We start from the raw sequence: 20728 nt of genomic DNA, 5'->3' as shown, positions 1-20728 counted from the left end.
GTAGGCTGAATATTCGTTGGAATTGTATGTCATTTAATGCTACGGCTAGGCAAAAAATCATAGGAAAAAGTTAGTATGTAATGTGGAATAAAAATGTTGATGAGCCTACTGCACGTGGTATTCCCAGCCAGTCTCCCATGCAAGTACTAACAACGCCCGATGCAGCTTAACTTCAGTGATCGGACGAGAACTGGTGTATCCTGCAATGGTTTGGCAGTAGGCTGAATATTCGTAGGAATTGGATTTCAATTAATGTTTCGGCTAGGCAAAAAATCAAGGGAAAAAGATAGTATGTATGGTGGAATAAAAATTTTGATAAGCCTACTGCACATGGTATTCCCAGCCGGTCTCCCATGCTAGTACTAACCACGCCCGATGCAGCTTAACTTGAGTGATCGGATGAGAACTGGTTTATTCTGCAATGGTTTGGCAGTAGGCTGAATATTCGTCGGAATTGGATGTAATTTAATACTTCGGCTAGGCAAAAAATCCCGGGAAAATGTTAGTATGTACGGTGGAATAAAAATGTTCATCAGCCTACTGCACGTGGTATTCCCAGCCCGTCTCCCATGCAAGTACTAACCACGCCCGATGCAGCTTAACTTCAGTGATCGGACGAGAACTGGTGTATTCTGCAATGGTTTGGCAGTAGGCTGAATATTTGTCGGAATTGGATTTCAATTAATGCTTCGGCTAGGCAGAAAATCACGGGAAAAAGATAGTATGTACGGTGGAATAAAAATGTTGATGAGCCTAATGCACGTGGTATTCCCAGCCTGTCTCCCATGCAAGTACTAACCACGCCCGATGCAGCTTAACTTCAGTGATCGGACGAGAACTGGTGTATTCTGCAATACAAATTTTCATCAGCTTCTGCACGTGGTATTCCCAGCCGGTCTCCCATGCAAGTACTAACCATGCCCGATGCAGCTTAACTTCAGTGATCGGACGAGAACTGATGTATTCTGCATTGGTTTGGCAGTAGGCTGAATATTCGTCGGAATTGTATGTCATTTAATGCTACGGCTAGGCAAAAAATCATAGGAAAAAGTTAGTATGTAATGTGGAATAAAAATGTTGATGAGCCTACTGCACGTGGTATTCCCAGCCGGTCTCCCATGCTAGTACTAACCACGCCCGATGCAGTGGTTAACTTCAGTGATCAGACGAGAAATAATGTATTCTGCAATGGTTATGCAGTAGGCTGAATATTCGTCGGAATTGGATGTCATTTAATGCTACGGCTAGGCAAAAAATCATAGGAAAAAGTTAGTATGTAATGTGGAATAAAAATGTTGATGAGCCTACTGCACGTGGTATTCCCAGCCGGTCTCCCATGCTAGTACTAACCACGCCCAATGCAGCTTAACTTCAGTGATCGGAGGAGAACTGGAGTTTTCTGCAATGGTTTGGCAGTAGGCAAAATATTCGTCGGAATTGGATGTCATTTAATGCTACGGCTAGGCAACAAATCCCGGGAAAAAGTTAGTATTTCGGTGGAATAAAAATGTTTATAAGCCTACTGCAGGTGGTATTCCCAGCCGGTCTCACATGCAATTACTAACCATGGCCGATGCAGATTAACTTCAGTGATCGGACGAGAAGTGGTGTATTCTGCATTGGTTTTGCAGTAGGCTGAATATTCGTCGGAATTGCATGTCGTTTAACGCTTTGGTAAGGCAAAAAATCCCGGGAAAAAGTTGGTATGTACGGTGGAATAAAAATGTTGAAAAGCCTACTGCTCATGGTATTCCCAGCCGGTCTCCCATGCAAGTACTAACCACGCCCGATGCAGCTTAACTTCAGTGATCAGACGAGAACTGGTGTATTCTGCAATAAAAATGTTCATCAGCCTACTGCACGTGTTATTCGCAGCCGGTCTCCCACGCAAGTACTAACCACGAGCGATGCAGCTTAACTTCAGTGAACGACGAGAACTGGTGTATTCTGCAATGGTTTGGCAGTAGGCTGAATATTCCCCGGAATTGGATGTCATTTAATGCTACGGCTAGGCAAAAAATTATGGGAAAAAGTTAGAATGTAATGTGGAATAAAAATGTTGATGAGCCTACTGCACGTGGCATTCCTAGCCGGTCTCCCATTCAAGTACTTACCACGTCCAATGCAGCTTAACTTCAGTGATTGGACGAGAACTGGTGTGTTCTGCAATGGTTTGGCAGTAGGCTGAATATTCGTCAGAATTGCACGTCGTTTAACGCTTCGGCTAGGCAAAAAATCCCGTGAAAATTTTGGTATGTACGGTGGAATAAAAATGTTGATAAGCCTACTGCACATGGTATTCCCAAACGGTCTCCCATGCAAGTACTAACCACGCCAGATGCAGCTTAACTTCAGTGATCGGACGAGAACTGGTGCATTCTGCAATGGTTTGGCAGTAGGCTGAATGTTCGTCCGAATTGTATGTCATTTAATGCTTCGTCTAGGCAAAAAATCATGGGAAAAATTTAGTATGTAATGTGGAATAAAAATGTTGATGAGCCTACTGCACGTGGTATTCCCAGCCAGTCTCCCATGCAAGTACTAACCACGTCCAGTGGACTTAACTTCAGTGATCGGAGGAGAACTGGTGTTTTCTGCAATGGTTTGGCAGTAGGCTGAATATTCGTCGGAATTGGATGTCATTTAATGCCACGGCTAGGCAACAAATCCCGGGAAAAAGTTAGTATTACGGTGGAATAAAAATGTTGATAATCCTACTGCAGCTGGTATTCCCAGCCGGTCTCACATGCAATTACTTACCATGGCCGATGCAGATTAACTTCAGTGATCAGACGAGAACTGGTGTATTCTGCATTGGTTTGGCAGTAGGCTGAATATTCGTCGGAATTGGATGTCATTTAATGATACGGCTAGGCAAAAAAATCATAGGAAAAAGTTAGTATGTAATATGGAATAAAAATGTTGATAAGCCTACTGCACATGGTATTCCCAGCCGGTCTCCCGTGCTAGTACTAACCACGCCCGATGCAGCTTAACTTGAGTGATCGGACGAGAACTGGTTTATTCTGCAATGGTTTGGCAGTAGGCTGAATATTCGTCGGAATTGGATGTAATTTAATACTTCGGCTAGGCAAAAAATCCCGGGAAAATGTTAGTATGTACGGTGGAATAAAAATGTTCATCAGCCTACTGCACGTGGTATTCCCAGCCCGTCTCCCATGCAAGTACTAACCACGCCCGATGCAGCTTAACTTCAGTGATCGGACGAGAACTGGTGTATTCTGCAATGGTTCGGCAGTAGGCTGAATATTTGTCGGAATTGGATTTCAATTAATGCTTCGGCTAGGCAGAAAATCACGGGAAAAAGATAGTATGTACGGTGGAATAAAAATGTTGATGAGCCTAATGCACGTGGTATTCCCAGCCTGTCTCCCATGCAAGTACTAAACACGCCCGATGCAGCTTAACTTCAGTGATCGGACGAGAACTGGTGTATTCTGCAATACAAATTTTCATCAGCTTCTGCACGTGGTATTCCCAGCCGGTCTCCCATGCAAGTACTAACCATGCCCGATGCAGCTTAACTTCAGTGATCGGACGAGAACTGATGTATTCTGCATTGGTTTGGCAGTAGGCTGAATATTCGTTGGAATTGTATGTCATTTAATGCTACGGCTAGGCAAACAATCATAGGAAAAAGTTAGTATGTAATGTGGAATAAAAATGTTGATGAGCCTACTGCACGTGGTATTCCCAGCCAGTCTCCCATGCAAGTACTAACAACGCCCGATGCAGCTTAACTTCAGTGATCGGACGAGAACTGGTGTATCCTGCAATGGTTTGGCAGTAGGCTGAATATTCGTCGGAATTGGATTTCAATTAATGTTTCGGCTAGGCAAAAAATCAAGGGAAAATGATAGTATGTATGGTGGAATAAAAATGGTGATAAGCCTACTGCACGTGGTATTCCCAGCCGGTCTCCCATGCTAGTACTAACCACGCCCAATTCAGCTTAACTTGAGTGATCGGACGAGAACTGGTTTATTCTGCAATGGTTTGGCAGTAGGCTGAATATTCGTCGGAATTGGATGTAATTTAATACTTCGGCTAGGCAAAAAATCCCGGGAAAATGTTAGTATGTACGGTGGAATAAAAATGTTCATCAGCCTACTGCACGTGGTATTCCCAGCCCGTCTCCCATGCAAGTACTAACCACGCTCGATGCAGCTTAACTTCAGTGATCGGACGAGAACTGGTGTATTCTGCAATGGTTTGGCAGTAGGCTGAATATTTGTCGGAATTGGATTTCAATTAATGCTTCGGCTAGGCAGAAAATCACGGGAAAAAGATAGTATGTACGGTGGAATAAAAATGTTGATGAGCCTAATGCACGTGGTATTCCCAGCCTGTCTCCCATGCAAGTACTAACCACGCCCGATGCAGCTTAACTTCAGTGATCGGACGAGAACTGGTGTATTCTGCAATACAAATTTTCATCAGCTTCTGCACGTGGTATTCCCAGCCGGTCTCCCATGCAAGTACTAACCATGCCGATGCAGCTTAACTTCAGTGATTGGACGAGAACTGATGTATTCTGCATTGGTTTGGCAGTAGGCTGAATATTCGTTGGAATTGTATGTCATTTAATGCTACGGCTAGGCAAAAAATCATAGGAAAAAGTTAGTATGTAATGTGGAATAAAAATGTTGATGAGCCTACTGCACGTGGTATTCCCAGCCAGTCTCCCATGCAAGTACTAACAACGCCCGATGCAGCTTAACTTCAGTGATCGGACGAGAACTGGTGTATCCTGCAATGGTTTGGCAGTAGGCTGAATATTCGTAGGAATTGGATTTCAATTAATGTTTCGGCTAGGCAAAAAATCAAGGGAAAAAGATAGTATGTATGGTGGAATAAAAATTTTGATAAGCCTACTGCACATGGTATTCCCAGCCGGTCTCCCATGCTAGTACTAACCACGCCCGATGCAGCTTAACTTGAGTGATCGGATGAGAACTGGTTTATTCTGCAATGGTTTGGCAGTAGGCTGAATATTCGTCGGAATTGGATGTAATTTAATACTTCGGCTAGGCAAAAAATCCCGGGAAAATGTTAGTATGTACGGTGGAATAAAAATGTTCATCAGCCTACTGCACGTGGTATTCCCAGCCCGTCTCCCATGCAAGTACTAACCACGCCCGATGCAGCTTAACTTCAGTGATCGGACGAGAACTGGTGTATTCTGCAATGGTTTGGCAGTAGGCTGAATATTTGTCGGAATTGGATTTCAATTAATGCTTCGGCTAGGCAGAAAATCACGGGAAAAAGATAGTATGTACGGTGGAATAAAAATGTTGATGAGCCTAATGCACGTGGTATTCCCAGCCTGTCTCCCATGCAAGTACTAACCACGCCCGATGCAGCTTAACTTCAGTGATCGGACGAGAACTGGTGTATTCTGCAATACAAATTTTCATCAGCTTCTGCACGTGGTATTCCCAGCCGGTCTCCCATGCAAGTACTAACCATGCCCGATGCAGCTTAACTTCAGTGATCGGACGAGAACTGATGTATTCTGCATTGGTTTGGCAGTAGGCTGAATATTCGTCGGAATTGTATGTCATTTAATGCTACGGCTAGGCAAAAAATCATAGGAAAAAGTTAGTATGTAATGTGGAATAAAAATGTTGATGAGCCTACTGCACGTGGTATTCCCAGCCGGTCTCCCATGCTAGTACTAACCACGCCCGATGCAGTGGTTAACTTCAGTGATCAGACGAGAAATAATGTATTCTGCAATGGTTATGCAGTAGGCTGAATATTCGTCGGAATTGGATGTCATTTAATGCTACGGCTAGGCAAAAAATCATAGGAAAAAGTTAGTATGTAATGTGGAATAAAAATGTTGATGAGCCTACTGCACGTGGTATTCCCAGCCGGTCTCCCATGCTAGTACTAACCACGCCCAATGCAGCTTAACTTCAGTGATCGGAGGAGAACTGGAGTTTTCTGCAATGGTTTGGCAGTAGGCAAAATATTCGTCGGAATTGGATGTCATTTAATGCTACGGCTAGGCAACAAATCCCGGGAAAAAGTTAGTATTTCGGTGGAATAAAAATGTTTATAAGCCTACTGCAGGTGGTATTCACAGCCGGTCTCACATGCAATTACTAACCATGGCCGATGCAGATTAACTTCAGTGATCGGACGAGAAGTGGTGTATTCTGCATTGGTTTTGCAGTAGGCTGAATATTCGTCGGAATTGCATGTCGTTTAACGCTTCGGTAAGGCAAAAAATCCCGGGAAAAAGTTGGTATGTACGGTGGAATAAAAATGTTGAAAAGCCTACTGCTCATGGTATTCCCAGCCGGTCTCCCATGCAAGTACTAACCACGCCCGATGCAGCTTAACTTCAGTGATCAGACGAGAACTGGTGTATTCTGCAATAAAAATGTTCATCAGCCTACTGCACGTGTTATTCGCAGCCGGTCTCCCACGCAAGTACTAACCACGAGCGATGCAGCTTAACTTCAGTGAACGACGAGAACTTTTGTATTCTGCAATGGTTTGGCAGTAGGCTGAATATTCCCCGGAATTGGATGTCATTTAATGCTACGGCTAGGCAAAAAATTATGGGAAAAAGTTAGAATGTAATGTGGAATAAAAATGTTGATGAGCCTACTGCACGTGGCATTCCTAGCCGGTCTCCCATTCAAGTACTTACCACGTCCAATGCAGCTTAACTTCAGTGATTGGACGAGAACTGGTGTGTTCTGCAATGGTTTGGCAGTAGGCTGAATATTCATCAGAATTGCACGTCGTTTAACGCTTCGGCTAGGCAAAAAATCCCGTGAAAATTTTGGTATGTACGGTGGAATAAAAATGTTGATAAGCCTACTGCACATGGTATTCCCAAACGGTCTCCCATGCAAGTACTAACCACGCCAGATGCAGCTTAACTTCAGTGATCGGACGAGAACTGGTGCATTCTGCAATGGTTTGGCAGTAGGCTGAATGTTCGTCCGAATTGTATGTCATTTAATGCTTCGTCTAGGCAAAAAATCATGGGAAAAATTTAGTATGTAATGTGGAATAAAAATGTTGATGAGCCTACTGCACGTGGTATTCCCAGCCAGTCTCCCATGCAAGTACTAACCACGTCCAGTGGACTTAACTTCAGTGATCGGAGGAGAACTGGTGTTTTCTGCAATGGTTTGGCAGTAGGCTGAATATTCGTCGGAATTGGATGTCATTTAATGCCACGGCTAGGCAACAAATCCCGGGAAAAAGTTAGTATTACGGTGGAATAAAAATGTTGATAATCCTACTGCAGCTGGTATTCCCAGCCGGTCTCACATGCAATTACTTACCATGGCCGATGCAGATTAACTTCAGTGATCAGACGAGAACTGGTGTATTCTGCATTGGTTTGGCAGTAGGCTGAATATTCGTCGGAATTGGATGTCATTTAATGATACGGCTAGGCAAAAAAATCATAGGAAAAAGTTAGTATGTAATATGGAATAAAAATGTTGATGAGCCTACTGCACGTGGTATTCCCAGCCAGTCTCCCATGCAAGTACTAACCACGCCCGATGAAGCTTAACTTAAGTGATCGGACAAGAACTGGCGTGTTCTGCAATGGTTTGACAGTAGGCTGGATATTCGTCGGAATTGGATGTAATTTAATACTTCTGCCATGCAAAAAATCCCTGGAAAAAGTTAGTATGTACGGTGGAATAAAAATGTTGATGAGCCTAATGCACGTGGTATTCCCAACCAGTCTCCCATGCAAGTACTAACCACGCCCGATGCAGCTTAACTTCAGTGATCGGACGAGAACTAGTGTATTCTGCAATGAAAATGATCATCAGCCTACTGCACGTGGTATTCCCAGCCGGTCTCACATGCAATTACTAACCATGGCCGATGCAGATTAACTTCAGTGATCGGACGAGAACTGGTGTATTCTGCATTGGTTTGGCAGTAGGCTGAATATTCGTTGGAATTGGATGTCATTTAATGCTACGGCTAGGCAAAAAAATCATAGGAAAACGTTAGTATGTAATGTGGAATAAAAAAGTTGATGAGCCTACTGCACGTGGTATTCCCAGCCAGTCTCCCATGCAAGTACTAACCACGCCCGATGCAGCTTAACTTCAGTGATCCGACAAGAACAGGCGTGTTCTGCAATGGTTTGACAGTAGGCTGGATATTCTTCGGAATTGGATGCAATTTAATACTTCTGCTAGGCAAAAAATCCCGGGAAAAAGTTAGTATGTACGGTGGAATAAAAATGTTGATGAGCCTAATGCACGTGGTATTCTCAACCAGTCTCCCATGCAAGTACTAACCACGCCCGATGCAGCTTAACTTCAGTGATCGGACGAGAACTGGTGTATTCTGCAATAAAAACGTTCATCAGCCTACTGCAAGTGGTATTCGCAGCCGGTCTCCCATGCAAGTACTAACCACGCCCGATGCAGCTTAACTTCAGTGATCGGATGAGAACTGGTGTATTCTGCAATGGTTTGGCAGTAGGCTGAATATTCGCCGGAATTGGATGTCATTTAATGCTACGGCTAGGCAAAAAATTATAGGAAAAAGTTAGTATGTAATGTGGAATAAAAATGTTGATGAGCCTACTGCACGTGGTATTCCCAGCCAGTCTCCCATGCAAGTACTAACCACGTCCAGTGGACTTAACTTCAGTGATCGGAGGAGAACTGGTGTTTTCTGCAATGGTTTGGCAGTAGGCTGAATATTCGTTGGAATTGGATGTCATTTAATGCTACGGCTAGGCATCAAATCCCGGGAAAAAGTTAGTATTACGGTGGAATAAAAATGTTGATAATCCTACTGCAGGTGGTATTCCCAGCCGGTCTTGCGTGCAAGAACTAACCACGCCCGATGCGGCTTAACTTCAGTGATCGGACGATAACTGGTGTATTCTGCAATAAAAATGTTCATCAGCCTACTGCACGTGGTATTCGCAGCCGGTCTCCCATGCAAGTACTAACCACGCCCGATGCAGCTTAACTTCAGTGATAGGACCAGAACTGGTGTATTCTGCAATGGTTTGGCAGTAGGCTGAATATTCGCCGGAATTGGATGTCATTTAATGCTACGGCTAGGCAAAAAATTATAGGAAAAAGTTAGAATGTAATGTGGAATAAAAATGTTGATGAGCCTACTGCACGTGGTATTCCCAGCCGGTCTTGCGTGCAAGAACTAACCACGCCCGATGCGGCTTAACTTCAGTGATCGGACGATAACTGGTGTATTCTGCAATAAAAATGTTCATCAGCCTACTGCACGTGGTATTCGCAGCCGGTCTCCCATGCAAGTACTAACCACGCCCGATGCAGCTTAACTTCAGTGATAGGACCAGAACTGGTGTATTCTGCAATGGTTTGGCAGTAGGCTGAATATTCGCCGGAATTGGATGTCATTTAACGCTTCGGCTAGGCAAAAAATCCCGTGAAAATTTTGGTATGTACGGTGGAATGAAAATGTTGATAAGCCTACTGCACATGGTATTCCCAAACGGTCTCCCATGCAAGTACTAACCACGCCAGATGCAGCTTAACTTCAGTGATCGGACGAGAACTGGTGCATTCTGCAATGGTTTAGCAGTAGGCTGAATGTTCGTCCGAATTGTATGTCATTTAATGCTTCGTCTAGGCAAAAAATCATGGAAAAAATTTAGTATGTAATGTGGAATAAAAATGTTGATGAGCCTACTGCACGTGGTATTCCCAGCCAGTCTCCCATGCAAGTACTAACCACGTCCAGTGGGCTTAACTTCAGTGATCGGAGGAGAACTGGTGTTTTCTGCAATGGTTTGGCAGTAGGCTGAATATTCGTCGGAATTGGATGTCATTTAATGCTACGGCTAGGCAACAAATCCCGGGAAAAAGTTAGTATTACGGTGGAATAAAAATGTTGATAAGCCTACTGCAGGTGGTATTCCCAGCCGGTCTCACATGCAATTACTAACCATGGCCGATGTAGATTAACTTCAGTGATCGGACGAGAACTGGTGTATTCTGCATTGGTTTGGCAGTAGGCTGAATATTCGTCGGAATTGGATGTCATTTAATGCTACGGCTAGGCAAAAAAAAATCATAGGAAAAAGTTAGTATGTAATGTGGAATAAAAATGTTGATGAGCCTACTGCACGTGGTATTCCCAGCCAGTCTCCCATGCAAGTACTAACCATGCCCGATGCAGCTTAACTTCAGTGATCGGACAAGAACTGGCGTGTTCTGCAATGTTTTGACAGTAGGCTGGATATTCGTCGGAATTGGATGTAATTTAATACTTCTGCTAGGCAAAAAATCCCGGGGAAAAGTTAGTATGTACGGTGGAATAAAAATGTTGATGAGCCTAATGCATGTGGTATTCCCAACCAGTCTCCCATGCAAGTACTAACCACGCCCGATGCAGCTTAACTTCAGTGATCGGACGAGAACTGGTGTATTCTGCAATAAAAATGTTCATCAGCCTACTGCACGTGGTATTCCCAGCCGGTCTCCCATGCAAGTACTAACAACGCCCGATGCAGCTTAACTTCAGTGATCAGATGAGAACTGGTGTATTCTGCATTGGTTTGGCAGTAGGCTGAATATTGGTCGGAATTGGATATCATGTAATGCTACGGCTAGGCAAAAAATCATAGGAAAAAGTTAGTATGTAATGTGGAATAAAAATGTTGATGAGCCTACTGCACGTGGTATTTCCAGCCGGTCTCCCATGCTAATACTAACCACGCCCGATGCAGCTTAACTTCAATGATCCGACGAGAACTGGTGTAATCTGCAATGGTTTTGCAGTAGGCTGAATATTCGTCGGAATTGGATGTCATTTAATTTACGGCTAGGCAAAAAATCCCGGGAAAAATTTGGTATGTACGGTGGAATAAAAATGTTGATGAGCTAACTGCACATGGTATTCCCAGCCGGTCTCCCATGCAAGTACTAACCACACCCGATGCAGCTTAACTTCAGTGATCGGACGGGAACTGGTGTATTCTGCAATGGTTTTGAAGTGGGCTGAATATTCGTCGGAATTGGATGTCATTTAATGCTACGGCTAGGCAAAAAATCATGGGTAAAAATTAGTATGTAATGTGGAATAAAAATGTTGATGAGCCTACTGCACCTGGTATTCCCAGCCAGTCTCCCATGCTAGTACTAACCACGCCCGATGCAGCTTAACTTCAGTGATTGGAAGAGAACTGGTGTGTTCTGCAATGGTTTGACAGTAGGCTGAATATTCGTCAGAATTGCATGTCGTTTAACGCTTCGGTAAGGCAAAAAATCCCCGGAAAAAGTTGGTATGTACGGTGGAATAAAAATGTTGAGAAGCCTACTGCACATGGTATTCCCAGCCGGTCTCCCATGCAAGTACTAACCACGCCCGATGCAGCTTAACTTCAGTGATCGGAAGAGAACTGGTGTATTCTGCAATGGTTTGGCAGTAGGCTGAATATTCGTCGGAATTGGATTTAATTTAATACTTCGGCAAGGCAACAAATCCCGGGTAAAAGTTAGTATGTACGGTGGAATAAAAATGTTGATAAGCCTACTGCAGGTGGTATTCCCAGCCGGTCTCATATGCAATTACTAACCATGGCCGATGCAGATTAACTTCAGTGATCGGACAGAACTGGTGTGTTCTGCAATGCTTTGACAGTAGGCTGGATATTCGTCGGAATTGGATGTAATTTAATACTTCGGCTAGGCAAAAAATCCCTGGAAAAAGTTAGTATGTACGGTGGAATAAAATTGTTGATGTGCCTAATGCACGTGGTTTTCCCAGCTGGTCTCCCATGCAAGTACTAACCACGCCCGATGCAGCTTAACTTCAGTGATCGGACGAGAACTGGTGTATTCTGCAATAAAAAAAGTTCATCAGCCTACTGCACGTGGTATTCCCAGCCGGTCTCCCATGCAAGTACTAACCACGCCCGTTGCAGCTTAACTTCAGTGATCGGACGAGAACTGGTGCATTCTGCAATGGTTTGGCAGTAGGCAGAATGTTCGTCCGAATTGTATGTCATTTAATGCTTCGTCTAGGCAAAAAATCATGGGAAAAATTTAGTATGTAATGTGGAATAAAAATGTTGATGAGCCTACTGCACGTGGTATTCCCAGCCAGTCTCCCATGCAAGTACTAACCACGTCCAGTGGGCTTAACTTCAGTGATCGGAGGAGAACTGGTGTTTTCTGCAATGGTTTGGCAGTAGGCTGAATATTCGTCGGAATTGGATGTCATTTAATGCTACGGCTAGGCAACAAATCCCGGGAAAAAGTTAGTATTACGGTGGAATAAAAATGTTGATAAGCCTACTGCAGGTGGTATTCCCAGCCGGTCTCACATGCAATTACTAACCATGGCCGATGCAGATTAACTTCAGTGATCAGACGAGAACTGGTGTATTCTGCATTGGTTTGGCAGTAGGCTGAATATTCGTCGGAATTGGATGTCATTTAATGATACGGCTAGGCAAAACAATCGTAGGAAAAAGTTAGTATGTAATATGGAATAAAAATGTTGATGAGCCTACTGCACGTGGTATTCCCAACCGGTCTCCCATGCAAGTACTAACCACGCCCGATGAAGCTTAACTTCAGTGATCGGACAAGAACTGGCATGTTCTGCAATGGTTTGACAGTAGGCTGGATATTCGTCGGAATTGGATGTAATTTAATACTTCTGCCATGCAAAAAATCCCTGGAAAAAGTTAGTATGTACGGTGGAATAAAAATGTTGATGAGCCTAATGCACGTGGTATTCCCAACCAGTCTCCCATGCAAGTACTAACCACGCCCAATGCAGCTTAACTTCAGTGATCGGACGAGAACTAGTGTATTCTGCAATAAAAATGTTCATCAGCCTACTGCACGTGGTATTCCCAGCCGGTCTCACATGCAATTACTAACCACGCCCGATGCAGCTTAACTTCTGTGATCGGACAAGAACTGGTGTATTCTACAATGGTTTGGCAGTAGGCTGAATATTCGTCGGAATTGGATGTAATTTAATACTTCGGCTAGGCAACAAATCCCGAGAAAAAGTTTGTATGTACGGTGGAATAAAAATGTTGATAAGCCTACTGCTCGTGGTATACCCAGCAGGTCTCCCATGTAAGTACTAACCACGTTGATGCAGCTTAACTTCTGTGATCGGACAAGAACATGCGTGTTCTGCAATGGTTTGACAGTAGGCTGAATATTCGTCTGAATTGTATGTCATTTAATGCTTCGTCTAGGCAAAAAATCCCGGGAAAAAGTTAGTATGTACGGTGGAATAAAAATGTTGAAGAACCTAATGCACGTGGTATTCCCAGCCGGTCTCCCATGCAAGTACTAACCACGCCCAATGCGGCTTAACTTCAGTGATCGGACGAGAACTGGTGTATTCTGCAATAAAAATGTTCATCAGCCTACTGCACGTGGTATTCCCATCCGGTCTCCTATGCAAGTACTAACCAAGCCTGATGCAGCTTAACTTCAGTGATCGGACGAGAACTGGTGTATTCTGCAATGGTTTGGCAGTAGCCTAAATATTCGTCGGAATTGGATGTCATTTAATGCTACGGCTAGGCAAAAAATCATAGGAAAAAGTTACTATGTAATGTGGAATAAAAATGTTGATGAGCCTACTGCACGTGGCATTCCCAGCCGGTCTCCCATTCAAGTACTTACCACGTCCACTGCAGCTTAACTTCAGTGATCGGACGAGAACTGGTGTGTTATGCAATGGTTTGGCAGTAGGCTGAGTATTCATCAGAATTGGATGTCGTTTAACGCTTCGGCGAGGCAAAAAATCGCGGGAAAATGTTGGTATGTACAGTGGAATAAAAATGTTGATAAGTCTACTGCACGTGGTATTTCCAGCCGGTATCCAATGCAAGTACTAACCACGCCCGATGCAGCTTAACTTCAGTGATCGGACGAGAACTGGTGTATTCTGCAATAAAAATATTCATCAGCCTACCGCACGTGGTATTCCCAGCCAGTCTCCCATGCAAGTACTAACCAAGCCTGATGCAGCTTAACTTCAGTGATCGGACGAGAACTGGTGTATTCTGCAATGGTTTGCCTGTAGGCTGAATATTCGTCGGAATTGGATGTCATTTAATGCTACGGCTAGGCAAACAATCATAGGAAAAAGTTAGTATGTAATGTGGAATAAAAATGTTGATGAGCCTACTGCACGTGGCATTCCCAGCCGGTCTCCCATTCAAGTATTTACCACGTCCGATGCAGCTTAACTTCAGTGATGGGACGAGAACTGGTGTGTTATGCAATGGATTGGCAGTAGGCTGAGTATTTGTCAGAATTGGATGTCGTTTAACGCTTCGGCTAGGCAAAAAATCGTGGGAAAATGTTGGTATGTAATGTGGAATAAAAATGTTGATGAGCCTACTGCACGTGGTATTCCCAGCCGGTCTCCCATGCAAGTACTAATCACGCCCGATGCAGCTTAACTTCTGTGATCGGACGAGAACTGGTGAATTATGCAATGGGTTGGCAGTAGTCTGAATATTCGTCGGAATTGGATGTCGTTTATGCTTCGGCTATGCAAAAAATCCCACGAAAAAGTTAGTATGTACGGTGGAATAAAAATGTTGATGATCCTACTGCATGTGGTATGCTCAGCCGGTCTCCCATGCAAGTACTAACCACTTCCAGTGGGCTTAACTTCAGTGATCGGAGGGGAACTGGTGTATTCTGCAATGGTTTGTCATAAGGCTGAATATTCGTCGGAATTTGATGTAATTTAATACTTCGGCTAGGCAAAAAATCCCGGGAAAAAGTTAGAATGTACGGTGGAATAAAAATGTTGATGTGCCTAATGCACATGGTATACCCAGCCGGTCTCCCGTGCAAGTACTAACCAAGCTTGATGCAGCTTAACTTCAGTGATCGGACGAGAACTGGTGTATTCTGCAATGGTTTAGCAGTAGGCTGAATATTCGTCGGAATTGGATGTCATTTAATGCTACGGCTAGGCAAAAAATCATAGGAGAAAGTTAGTATGTAATATGGAATAAAAATGTTGATGAGCCTACTGCACGTGGCATTCCCAGCCGGTCTCCCATGCAAGTACTAACCACGCCCGATGCAGCTTAACTTCAGTGATCGGACGAGAAATGGTGAATTATGCAATGGGTTGGCAGTATGCTGAATATTCGTTCGAATTGTATGTCATTTAATGCTTCGTCTAGGCAAAAAATTATTGGAAAAAGTTAGTATGTAATGTGGAATAAAAATGTTGATGAGCCTACTGCACGTGGTATTCCCAGCCGTTCTCCCGTGCAAGAACTAACCACGCCTGATGCGGCTTAACTTCAGTGATCGGACGAGAACTGGTGTGTTATGCAATGGTTTGGCAGTAGGCTGAGTATTCATCAGAATTGGATGTCGTTTAACGCTTCGGCTAGGCAAAAAATCGCGGGAAAATGTTGGTATGTACGGTGGAATAAAAATTTTGATAAGCCTACTGCACGTGGTATTCCCAGCCGGTCTCCCATGCAAATACTAACCAAGCCTGATGCAGCTTAACTTCAGTGATCGGACGAGAACTGGTGTATTCTGCAATGGTTTGGCAGAAGGCTGAATATTCGTCGGAATTGGATGTCATTTAATGCTACGGCGAGGCAAAAAATCATGGGAAAAATTTAGTATGTAATGTGGAATAAAAATGTTGATGAGCCTACTGCACTTGGTATTCCCAGCCGGCCTCCCATGCAAGTACTAACCACGCCTGATGCAGCTTAACTTCTGTGATCGGACGAGAACTGGAGAATTATGCAATGGATTGGCAGTAGGCTGAATATTCGTCGGAATTGGATGTCGTTTATGCTTCGGCTATGCAAAAAATCCCGCTAAAAAGTTAGTATGTACGGTGTAATAAAAATGTTGATGATCCTACTGCATGTGGTATTCTCAGCCGGTCTCCCATGCAAGTACTAACCACGTCCAGTGGGCTTAACTTCAGTGTTCGGAGGAGAACTGGTGTATTCTGCAATGGTTTGTCATGAGGCTGAATATTCGTCGGAATTTGATGTAAGTTAATACTTCGGCTAGGCAAAAAATCCCGGGAAAAAGTTAGAATGTACGGTGGAATAAAAATGTTGATGAGCATAATGCACATGGTATACCCAGCCGGTCTCCCATGCAAGTACTAACCACGCCCGATGCAGCTTAACTTCAGTGATCGGATGAGAACTGGTGTATTCTGCAATAAAAATGTTCATCAGCCTACTGCACGTGGTATTCTCAGCCGGTCTCCCATGCAAGTACTAACCACGTCCAGTGGGCTTAACTTCAGTGATCGGAGGAGAACTGGTGTATTCTGCAATGGTTTGTCATAAGGCTGAATATTCGTCGGAATTTGATGTAATTTAATATTTCGGCTAGGCAAAAAATCCCGGGAAAAAGTTAGAATGTACGGTGGAATAAAAATGTTGATGTGCCTAATGCACATGGTATACCCAGCCGGTCTCCCGTGCAAGTACTAACCAAGCCTGATGCAGCTTAACTTCAGTGATCGGACGAGAACTGGTGTATTCTGCAATGGTTTGGCAGTAGGCTGAATATTCGTCGGAATTGGATGTCATTTAATGCTACGGCTAGGCAATAAATCATAGGAGAAAGTTAGTATGTAATATGGAATAAAAATGTTGATGAGCCTACTGCACGCGGCATTCCCAGCCGGTCTCCCATGCAAGTACTAACCACGCCAGATGCAGCTTAACTTCAGTGATCGGACGAGAACTGGTGTATTCTGCAATATTTTGGCAGTAGGCTGAATATTCGTTCGAATTGTATGTCATTTAATGCTTCGTCTAGGCAAAAAATCATTGGAAAATGTTAGTATGTAATGTTGAATCAAAATGTTGATGAGCCTACTGCACGTGGTATTCCCAGCCAGTCTCCCGTGCAAGAACTAACCACGCCCGATGCGGCTTAACTTCAGTGATCGGACGAGAACTGGTGTGTTATGCAATGGTTTGGCAGTAGGCTGAGCATTCGTCAGAATTGGAGTCGTTTAACGCTTCGGCTAGGCAAAAAATCGCGGGAAAATGTTGGTATGTACGGTGGAATAAAAATTTTCATAAGCCTACTGCACGTGGTATTCCCAGCCGGTCTCCCATGCAAATACTAACCAAGCCTGATGCAGCTTAACTTCAGTGATCGGACGAGAACTGGTGTATTCTGCAATGGTTTGGCAGAAGGCTGAATATTCGTCGGAATTGGATGTCATTTAATGCTACGGCGAGGCAAAAAATCATGGGAAAAATTTAGTATGTAATGTGGAATAAAAATGTTGATGAGCCTACTGCACGTGATATTCCCAGCCGGTATCCCATGCAAGTACTAACCACGCCTGATGCAGCTTAACTTCTGTGATCGGACGAGAACTGGAGAATTATGCAATGGGTTGGCAGTAGGCTGAATATTCGTCGGAATTGGATGTCGTTTATGCTTCGGCTATGCAAAAAATCCCGCTAAAAAGTTAGTATGTACGGTGTAATAAAAATGTTGATGATCCTACTGCATGTGGTATTCTCAGCCGGTCTCCCATGCAAGTACTAACCACGTCCAGTGGGCTTAACTTCAGTGATCGGAGGAGAACTGGTGTATTCTGCAATGGTTTGTCATGAGGCTGAATATTCGTCGGAATTTGATGTAAGTTAATACTTCGGCTAGGCAAAAAATCCCGGGAAAAAGTTAGAATGTACGGTGGAATAAAACTGTTGATGAGCAGAATGCACATGGTATACCCAGCCGGTCTCCCATGCAAGTACTAACCACGCCCGATGCAGCTTAACTTCAGTGATCGGACGAGAACTGGTGTATTCTGCAATAAAAATGTTCATCAGCCTACTGCACGTGGTATTCTCAGCCGGTCTCCCATGCAAGTACTAATCACGCCCGATGCAGCTTAAATTCAGTGATCGAACAAGAACTGGTGTGTTCAGCAATGGTTTGACAGTAGGCTGTATATTCGTCGGAATTGTATGTAATTCAATACTTCGGCTAGGCAAAAAATCCCGGGAAAACGTTAGTATGTAATGTGGAAAAAAAATGTTGATGAGCCGACTGAACGTGGTATTCCCAGCCGGTCTCCCGTGCAAGAACTAACCACGCCCGATGCGCTTTAACTTCAGTGATCGGACGAGAACTGGTGTATTCTGCAATGGCCTGGCAGTAGGCTGAATATTTGTCAGAATTGGATTTCAATCAATGCTTCGGCTAGGCAAAAAATCACAGGGGAAAAAGATAGTATGTACGGTGGAATAAAAATGTTGAGAAGCCTACTGCATGTGGTATTCCCAACAGGTCTCCCAAGCAAGTACTAAACACGCCCGATGCAGCTTAACTTCCGTGATCGGACAAGAACTGGTGTATTCTGCAATGGTTTGGCAGTAGGCTGAATATTCGTCGGAATTGGATGTCATTTATTGCTACGGCTAGGCAAAAAATCATAGGAGAAAGTTAGTATGTAATGTGGAATAAAAATGTTGATGAGCCTACTGCACGTGGCATTCCCAGCCGGTCTCCCATTCAAGTACTTACCTAGTCCGATGCAGCTTAACTTCAGTGATCGGACGAGAACTGGTGTATTCTGCAATGGTTTGTCATAAGGCTGAATATTCGTCGGAATTTGATGTAATTTAATATTTCGGCTAGGCAAAAAATCCCGGGAAAAAGTTAGAATGTACGGTGGAATAAAAATGTTGATGTGCCTAATGCACATGGTATACCCAGCCGGTCTCCCGTGCAAGTACTAACCAAGCCTGATGCAGCTTAACTTCAGTGATCGGACGAGAACTGGTGTATTCTGCAATGGTTTGGCAGTAGGCTGAATATTCGTCGGAATTGGATGTCATTTAATGCTACGGCTAGGCAATAAATCATAGGAGAAAGTTAGTATGTAATATGGAATAAAAATGTTGATGAGCCTACTGCACGCGGCATTCCCAGCCGGTCTCCCATGCAAGTACTAACCACGCCAGATGCAGCTTAACTTCAGTGATCGGACGAGAACTGGTGTATTCTGCAATATTTTGGCAGTAGGCTGAATATTCGTTCGAATTGTATGTCATTTAATGCTTCGTCTAGGCAAAAAATCATTGGAAAATGTTAGTATGTAATGTTGAATCAAAATGTTGATGAGCCTACTGCACGTGGTATTCCCAGCCAGTCTCCCGTGCAAGAACTAACCACGCCCGATGCGGCTTAACTTCAGTGATCGGACGAGAACTGGTGTGTTATGCAATGGTTTGGCAGTAGGCCGAGCATTCGTCAGAATTGGAGTCGTTTAACGCTTCGGCTAGGCAAAAAATCGCGGGAAAATGTTGGTATGTACGGTGGAATAAAAATTTTGATAAGCCTACTGCACGTGGTATTCCCAGCCGGTCTCCCATGCAAATACTAACCAAGCCTGATGCAGCTTAACTTCAGTGATCGGACGAGAACTGGTGTATTCTGCAATGGTTTGGCAGAAGGCTGAATATTCGTCGGAATTGGATGTCATTTAATGCTACGGCGAGGCAAAAAATCATGGGAAAAATTTAGTATGTAATGTGGAATAAAAATGTTGATGAGCCTACTGCACGTGATATTCCCAGCCGGTATCCCATGCAAGTACTAACCACGCCTGATGCAGCTTAACTTCTGTGATCGGACGAGAACTGGAGAATTATGCAATGGGTTGGCAGTAGGCTGAATATTCGTCGGAATTGGATGTCGTTTATGCTTCGGCTATGCAAAAAATCCCGCTAAAAAGTTAGTATGTACGGTGTAATAAAAATGTTGATGATCCTACTGCATGTGGTATTCTCAGCCGGTCTCCCATGCAAGTACTAACCACGTCCAGTGGGCTTAACTTCAGTGATCGGAGGAGAACTGGTGTATTCTGCAATGGTTTGTCATGAGGCTGAATATTCGTCGGAATTTGATGTAAGTTAATACTTCGGCTAGGCAAAAAATCCCGGGAAAAAGTTAGAATGTACGGTGGAATAAAACTGTTGATGAGCAGAATGCACATGGTATACCCAGCCGGTCTCCCATGCAAGTACTAACCACGCCCGATGCAGCTTAACTTCAGTGATCGGACGAGAACTGGTGTATTCTGCAATAAAAATGTTCATCAGCCTACTGCACGTGGTATTCTCAGCCGGTCTCCCATGCAAGTACTAATCACGCCCGATGCAGCTTAAATTCAGTGATCGAACAAGAACTGGTGTGTTCAGCAATGGTTTGACAGTAGGCTGTATATTCGTCGGAATTGTATGTAATTCAATACTTCGGCTAGGCAAAAAATCCCGGGAAAACGTTAGTATGTAATGTGGAAAAAAAATGTTGATGAGCCGACTGAACGTGGTATTCCCAGCCGGTCTCCCGTGCAAGAACTAACCACGCCCGATGCGCTTTAACTTCAGTGATCGGACGAGAACTGGTGTATTCTGCAATGGCCTGGCAGTAGGCTGAATATTTGTCGGAATTGGATTTCAATCAATGCTTCGGCTAGGCAAAAAATCACAGGGGAAAAAGATAGTATGTACGGTGGAATAAAAATGTTGAGAAGCCTACTGCATGTGGTATTCCCAACAGGTCTCCCAAGCAAGTACTAAACACGCCCGATGCAGCTTAACTTCTGTGATCGGACAAGAACTGGTGTATTCTGCAATGGTTTGGCAGTAGGCTGAATATTCGTCGGAATTGGATGTCATTTATTGCTACGG

At 43.9% G+C, this 20728-nt stretch overlaps 66 pseudogenes; all 66 read right to left on the bottom strand.

The window, feature by feature from the left end:
* Nucleotides 1-102: 102 nt before the first annotated feature.
* LOC146726862 (5S ribosomal RNA) lies at nt 103-222 on the bottom strand (annotated as a pseudogene).
* A 96-nt stretch (nt 223-318) lies between these two features.
* On the bottom strand, nt 319-438 carry LOC146726861 (5S ribosomal RNA; annotated as a pseudogene).
* A 96-nt stretch (nt 439-534) lies between these two features.
* LOC146726860 (5S ribosomal RNA) lies at nt 535-654 on the bottom strand (annotated as a pseudogene).
* A 213-nt stretch (nt 655-867) lies between these two features.
* LOC146726859 (5S ribosomal RNA) lies at nt 868-987 on the bottom strand (annotated as a pseudogene).
* Nucleotides 988-1301: 314 nt separating this feature from the next.
* LOC146726858 (5S ribosomal RNA) lies at nt 1302-1421 on the bottom strand (annotated as a pseudogene).
* A 429-nt stretch (nt 1422-1850) lies between these two features.
* Nucleotides 1851-1969, bottom strand: LOC146726857 (5S ribosomal RNA; annotated as a pseudogene).
* Nucleotides 1970-2065: 96 nt separating this feature from the next.
* On the bottom strand, nt 2066-2185 carry LOC146726856 (5S ribosomal RNA; annotated as a pseudogene).
* Nucleotides 2186-2281: 96 nt separating this feature from the next.
* LOC146726855 (5S ribosomal RNA) lies at nt 2282-2401 on the bottom strand (annotated as a pseudogene).
* A 96-nt stretch (nt 2402-2497) lies between these two features.
* LOC146726854 (5S ribosomal RNA) lies at nt 2498-2616 on the bottom strand (annotated as a pseudogene).
* Nucleotides 2617-2928: 312 nt separating this feature from the next.
* On the bottom strand, nt 2929-3048 carry LOC146726853 (5S ribosomal RNA; annotated as a pseudogene).
* A 96-nt stretch (nt 3049-3144) lies between these two features.
* LOC146726852 (5S ribosomal RNA) lies at nt 3145-3264 on the bottom strand (annotated as a pseudogene).
* Nucleotides 3265-3477: 213 nt separating this feature from the next.
* LOC146726851 (5S ribosomal RNA) lies at nt 3478-3597 on the bottom strand (annotated as a pseudogene).
* A 96-nt stretch (nt 3598-3693) lies between these two features.
* Nucleotides 3694-3813, bottom strand: LOC146726850 (5S ribosomal RNA; annotated as a pseudogene).
* A 96-nt stretch (nt 3814-3909) lies between these two features.
* LOC146726849 (5S ribosomal RNA) lies at nt 3910-4029 on the bottom strand (annotated as a pseudogene).
* Nucleotides 4030-4125: 96 nt separating this feature from the next.
* Nucleotides 4126-4245, bottom strand: LOC146726848 (5S ribosomal RNA; annotated as a pseudogene).
* Nucleotides 4246-4673: 428 nt separating this feature from the next.
* On the bottom strand, nt 4674-4793 carry LOC146726847 (5S ribosomal RNA; annotated as a pseudogene).
* A 96-nt stretch (nt 4794-4889) lies between these two features.
* Nucleotides 4890-5009, bottom strand: LOC146726846 (5S ribosomal RNA; annotated as a pseudogene).
* A 96-nt stretch (nt 5010-5105) lies between these two features.
* Nucleotides 5106-5225, bottom strand: LOC146726845 (5S ribosomal RNA; annotated as a pseudogene).
* Nucleotides 5226-5438: 213 nt separating this feature from the next.
* LOC146726844 (5S ribosomal RNA) lies at nt 5439-5558 on the bottom strand (annotated as a pseudogene).
* A 314-nt stretch (nt 5559-5872) lies between these two features.
* LOC146726843 (5S ribosomal RNA) lies at nt 5873-5992 on the bottom strand (annotated as a pseudogene).
* Nucleotides 5993-6636: 644 nt separating this feature from the next.
* LOC146726842 (5S ribosomal RNA) lies at nt 6637-6756 on the bottom strand (annotated as a pseudogene).
* A 96-nt stretch (nt 6757-6852) lies between these two features.
* On the bottom strand, nt 6853-6972 carry LOC146726841 (5S ribosomal RNA; annotated as a pseudogene).
* Nucleotides 6973-7068: 96 nt separating this feature from the next.
* LOC146726840 (5S ribosomal RNA) lies at nt 7069-7187 on the bottom strand (annotated as a pseudogene).
* A 312-nt stretch (nt 7188-7499) lies between these two features.
* Nucleotides 7500-7619, bottom strand: LOC146726839 (5S ribosomal RNA; annotated as a pseudogene).
* A 214-nt stretch (nt 7620-7833) lies between these two features.
* Nucleotides 7834-7953, bottom strand: LOC146726838 (5S ribosomal RNA; annotated as a pseudogene).
* Nucleotides 7954-8050: 97 nt separating this feature from the next.
* On the bottom strand, nt 8051-8170 carry LOC146726837 (5S ribosomal RNA; annotated as a pseudogene).
* Nucleotides 8171-8384: 214 nt separating this feature from the next.
* LOC146726836 (5S ribosomal RNA) lies at nt 8385-8504 on the bottom strand (annotated as a pseudogene).
* Nucleotides 8505-8600: 96 nt separating this feature from the next.
* Nucleotides 8601-8719, bottom strand: LOC146726835 (5S ribosomal RNA; annotated as a pseudogene).
* Nucleotides 8720-8932: 213 nt separating this feature from the next.
* Nucleotides 8933-9052, bottom strand: LOC146726834 (5S ribosomal RNA; annotated as a pseudogene).
* Nucleotides 9053-9266: 214 nt separating this feature from the next.
* LOC146726833 (5S ribosomal RNA) lies at nt 9267-9386 on the bottom strand (annotated as a pseudogene).
* A 96-nt stretch (nt 9387-9482) lies between these two features.
* Nucleotides 9483-9602, bottom strand: LOC146726832 (5S ribosomal RNA; annotated as a pseudogene).
* A 96-nt stretch (nt 9603-9698) lies between these two features.
* LOC146726831 (5S ribosomal RNA) lies at nt 9699-9817 on the bottom strand (annotated as a pseudogene).
* A 314-nt stretch (nt 9818-10131) lies between these two features.
* Nucleotides 10132-10251, bottom strand: LOC146726830 (5S ribosomal RNA; annotated as a pseudogene).
* A 214-nt stretch (nt 10252-10465) lies between these two features.
* Nucleotides 10466-10585, bottom strand: LOC146726829 (5S ribosomal RNA; annotated as a pseudogene).
* A 96-nt stretch (nt 10586-10681) lies between these two features.
* On the bottom strand, nt 10682-10801 carry LOC146726828 (5S ribosomal RNA; annotated as a pseudogene).
* A 95-nt stretch (nt 10802-10896) lies between these two features.
* On the bottom strand, nt 10897-11016 carry LOC146726827 (5S ribosomal RNA; annotated as a pseudogene).
* A 96-nt stretch (nt 11017-11112) lies between these two features.
* On the bottom strand, nt 11113-11232 carry LOC146726826 (5S ribosomal RNA; annotated as a pseudogene).
* A 96-nt stretch (nt 11233-11328) lies between these two features.
* On the bottom strand, nt 11329-11448 carry LOC146726825 (5S ribosomal RNA; annotated as a pseudogene).
* A 430-nt stretch (nt 11449-11878) lies between these two features.
* On the bottom strand, nt 11879-11998 carry LOC146726824 (5S ribosomal RNA; annotated as a pseudogene).
* A 96-nt stretch (nt 11999-12094) lies between these two features.
* LOC146726823 (5S ribosomal RNA) lies at nt 12095-12213 on the bottom strand (annotated as a pseudogene).
* A 312-nt stretch (nt 12214-12525) lies between these two features.
* On the bottom strand, nt 12526-12645 carry LOC146726822 (5S ribosomal RNA; annotated as a pseudogene).
* Nucleotides 12646-12859: 214 nt separating this feature from the next.
* LOC146726821 (5S ribosomal RNA) lies at nt 12860-12979 on the bottom strand (annotated as a pseudogene).
* Nucleotides 12980-13408: 429 nt separating this feature from the next.
* LOC146726820 (5S ribosomal RNA) lies at nt 13409-13528 on the bottom strand (annotated as a pseudogene).
* Nucleotides 13529-13624: 96 nt separating this feature from the next.
* LOC146726819 (5S ribosomal RNA) lies at nt 13625-13744 on the bottom strand (annotated as a pseudogene).
* Nucleotides 13745-13958: 214 nt separating this feature from the next.
* On the bottom strand, nt 13959-14078 carry LOC146726818 (5S ribosomal RNA; annotated as a pseudogene).
* Nucleotides 14079-14174: 96 nt separating this feature from the next.
* On the bottom strand, nt 14175-14294 carry LOC146726817 (5S ribosomal RNA; annotated as a pseudogene).
* A 96-nt stretch (nt 14295-14390) lies between these two features.
* On the bottom strand, nt 14391-14510 carry LOC146726816 (5S ribosomal RNA; annotated as a pseudogene).
* Nucleotides 14511-15036: 526 nt separating this feature from the next.
* Nucleotides 15037-15156, bottom strand: LOC146726815 (5S ribosomal RNA; annotated as a pseudogene).
* A 96-nt stretch (nt 15157-15252) lies between these two features.
* Nucleotides 15253-15372, bottom strand: LOC146726814 (5S ribosomal RNA; annotated as a pseudogene).
* Nucleotides 15373-15468: 96 nt separating this feature from the next.
* On the bottom strand, nt 15469-15588 carry LOC146726813 (5S ribosomal RNA; annotated as a pseudogene).
* A 96-nt stretch (nt 15589-15684) lies between these two features.
* Nucleotides 15685-15804, bottom strand: LOC146726812 (5S ribosomal RNA; annotated as a pseudogene).
* Nucleotides 15805-16447: 643 nt separating this feature from the next.
* Nucleotides 16448-16567, bottom strand: LOC146726811 (5S ribosomal RNA; annotated as a pseudogene).
* A 96-nt stretch (nt 16568-16663) lies between these two features.
* On the bottom strand, nt 16664-16783 carry LOC146726810 (5S ribosomal RNA; annotated as a pseudogene).
* Nucleotides 16784-16879: 96 nt separating this feature from the next.
* LOC146726809 (5S ribosomal RNA) lies at nt 16880-16999 on the bottom strand (annotated as a pseudogene).
* Nucleotides 17000-17094: 95 nt separating this feature from the next.
* LOC146726808 (5S ribosomal RNA) lies at nt 17095-17214 on the bottom strand (annotated as a pseudogene).
* A 96-nt stretch (nt 17215-17310) lies between these two features.
* On the bottom strand, nt 17311-17430 carry LOC146726807 (5S ribosomal RNA; annotated as a pseudogene).
* A 428-nt stretch (nt 17431-17858) lies between these two features.
* On the bottom strand, nt 17859-17978 carry LOC146726806 (5S ribosomal RNA; annotated as a pseudogene).
* A 314-nt stretch (nt 17979-18292) lies between these two features.
* On the bottom strand, nt 18293-18412 carry LOC146726805 (5S ribosomal RNA; annotated as a pseudogene).
* Nucleotides 18413-18508: 96 nt separating this feature from the next.
* On the bottom strand, nt 18509-18628 carry LOC146726804 (5S ribosomal RNA; annotated as a pseudogene).
* Nucleotides 18629-18724: 96 nt separating this feature from the next.
* Nucleotides 18725-18844, bottom strand: LOC146726803 (5S ribosomal RNA; annotated as a pseudogene).
* Nucleotides 18845-18940: 96 nt separating this feature from the next.
* Nucleotides 18941-19060, bottom strand: LOC146726802 (5S ribosomal RNA; annotated as a pseudogene).
* Nucleotides 19061-19156: 96 nt separating this feature from the next.
* On the bottom strand, nt 19157-19276 carry LOC146726801 (5S ribosomal RNA; annotated as a pseudogene).
* A 95-nt stretch (nt 19277-19371) lies between these two features.
* LOC146726800 (5S ribosomal RNA) lies at nt 19372-19491 on the bottom strand (annotated as a pseudogene).
* A 96-nt stretch (nt 19492-19587) lies between these two features.
* On the bottom strand, nt 19588-19707 carry LOC146726799 (5S ribosomal RNA; annotated as a pseudogene).
* Nucleotides 19708-20135: 428 nt separating this feature from the next.
* LOC144353015 (5S ribosomal RNA) lies at nt 20136-20255 on the bottom strand (annotated as a pseudogene).
* A 314-nt stretch (nt 20256-20569) lies between these two features.
* LOC144353001 (5S ribosomal RNA) lies at nt 20570-20689 on the bottom strand (annotated as a pseudogene).
* Nucleotides 20690-20728: the final 39 nt, after the last annotated feature.

This window comes from Saccoglossus kowalevskii, unplaced genomic scaffold (assembly GCF_978046115.1).
Source record: "Saccoglossus kowalevskii unplaced genomic scaffold, keSacKowa6.1 SCAFFOLD_24, whole genome shotgun sequence".
Classification (NCBI taxonomy): domain Eukaryota; kingdom Metazoa; phylum Hemichordata; class Enteropneusta; family Harrimaniidae; genus Saccoglossus; species Saccoglossus kowalevskii.
This window is presented reverse-complemented; position numbering and strand designations above follow the sequence as displayed.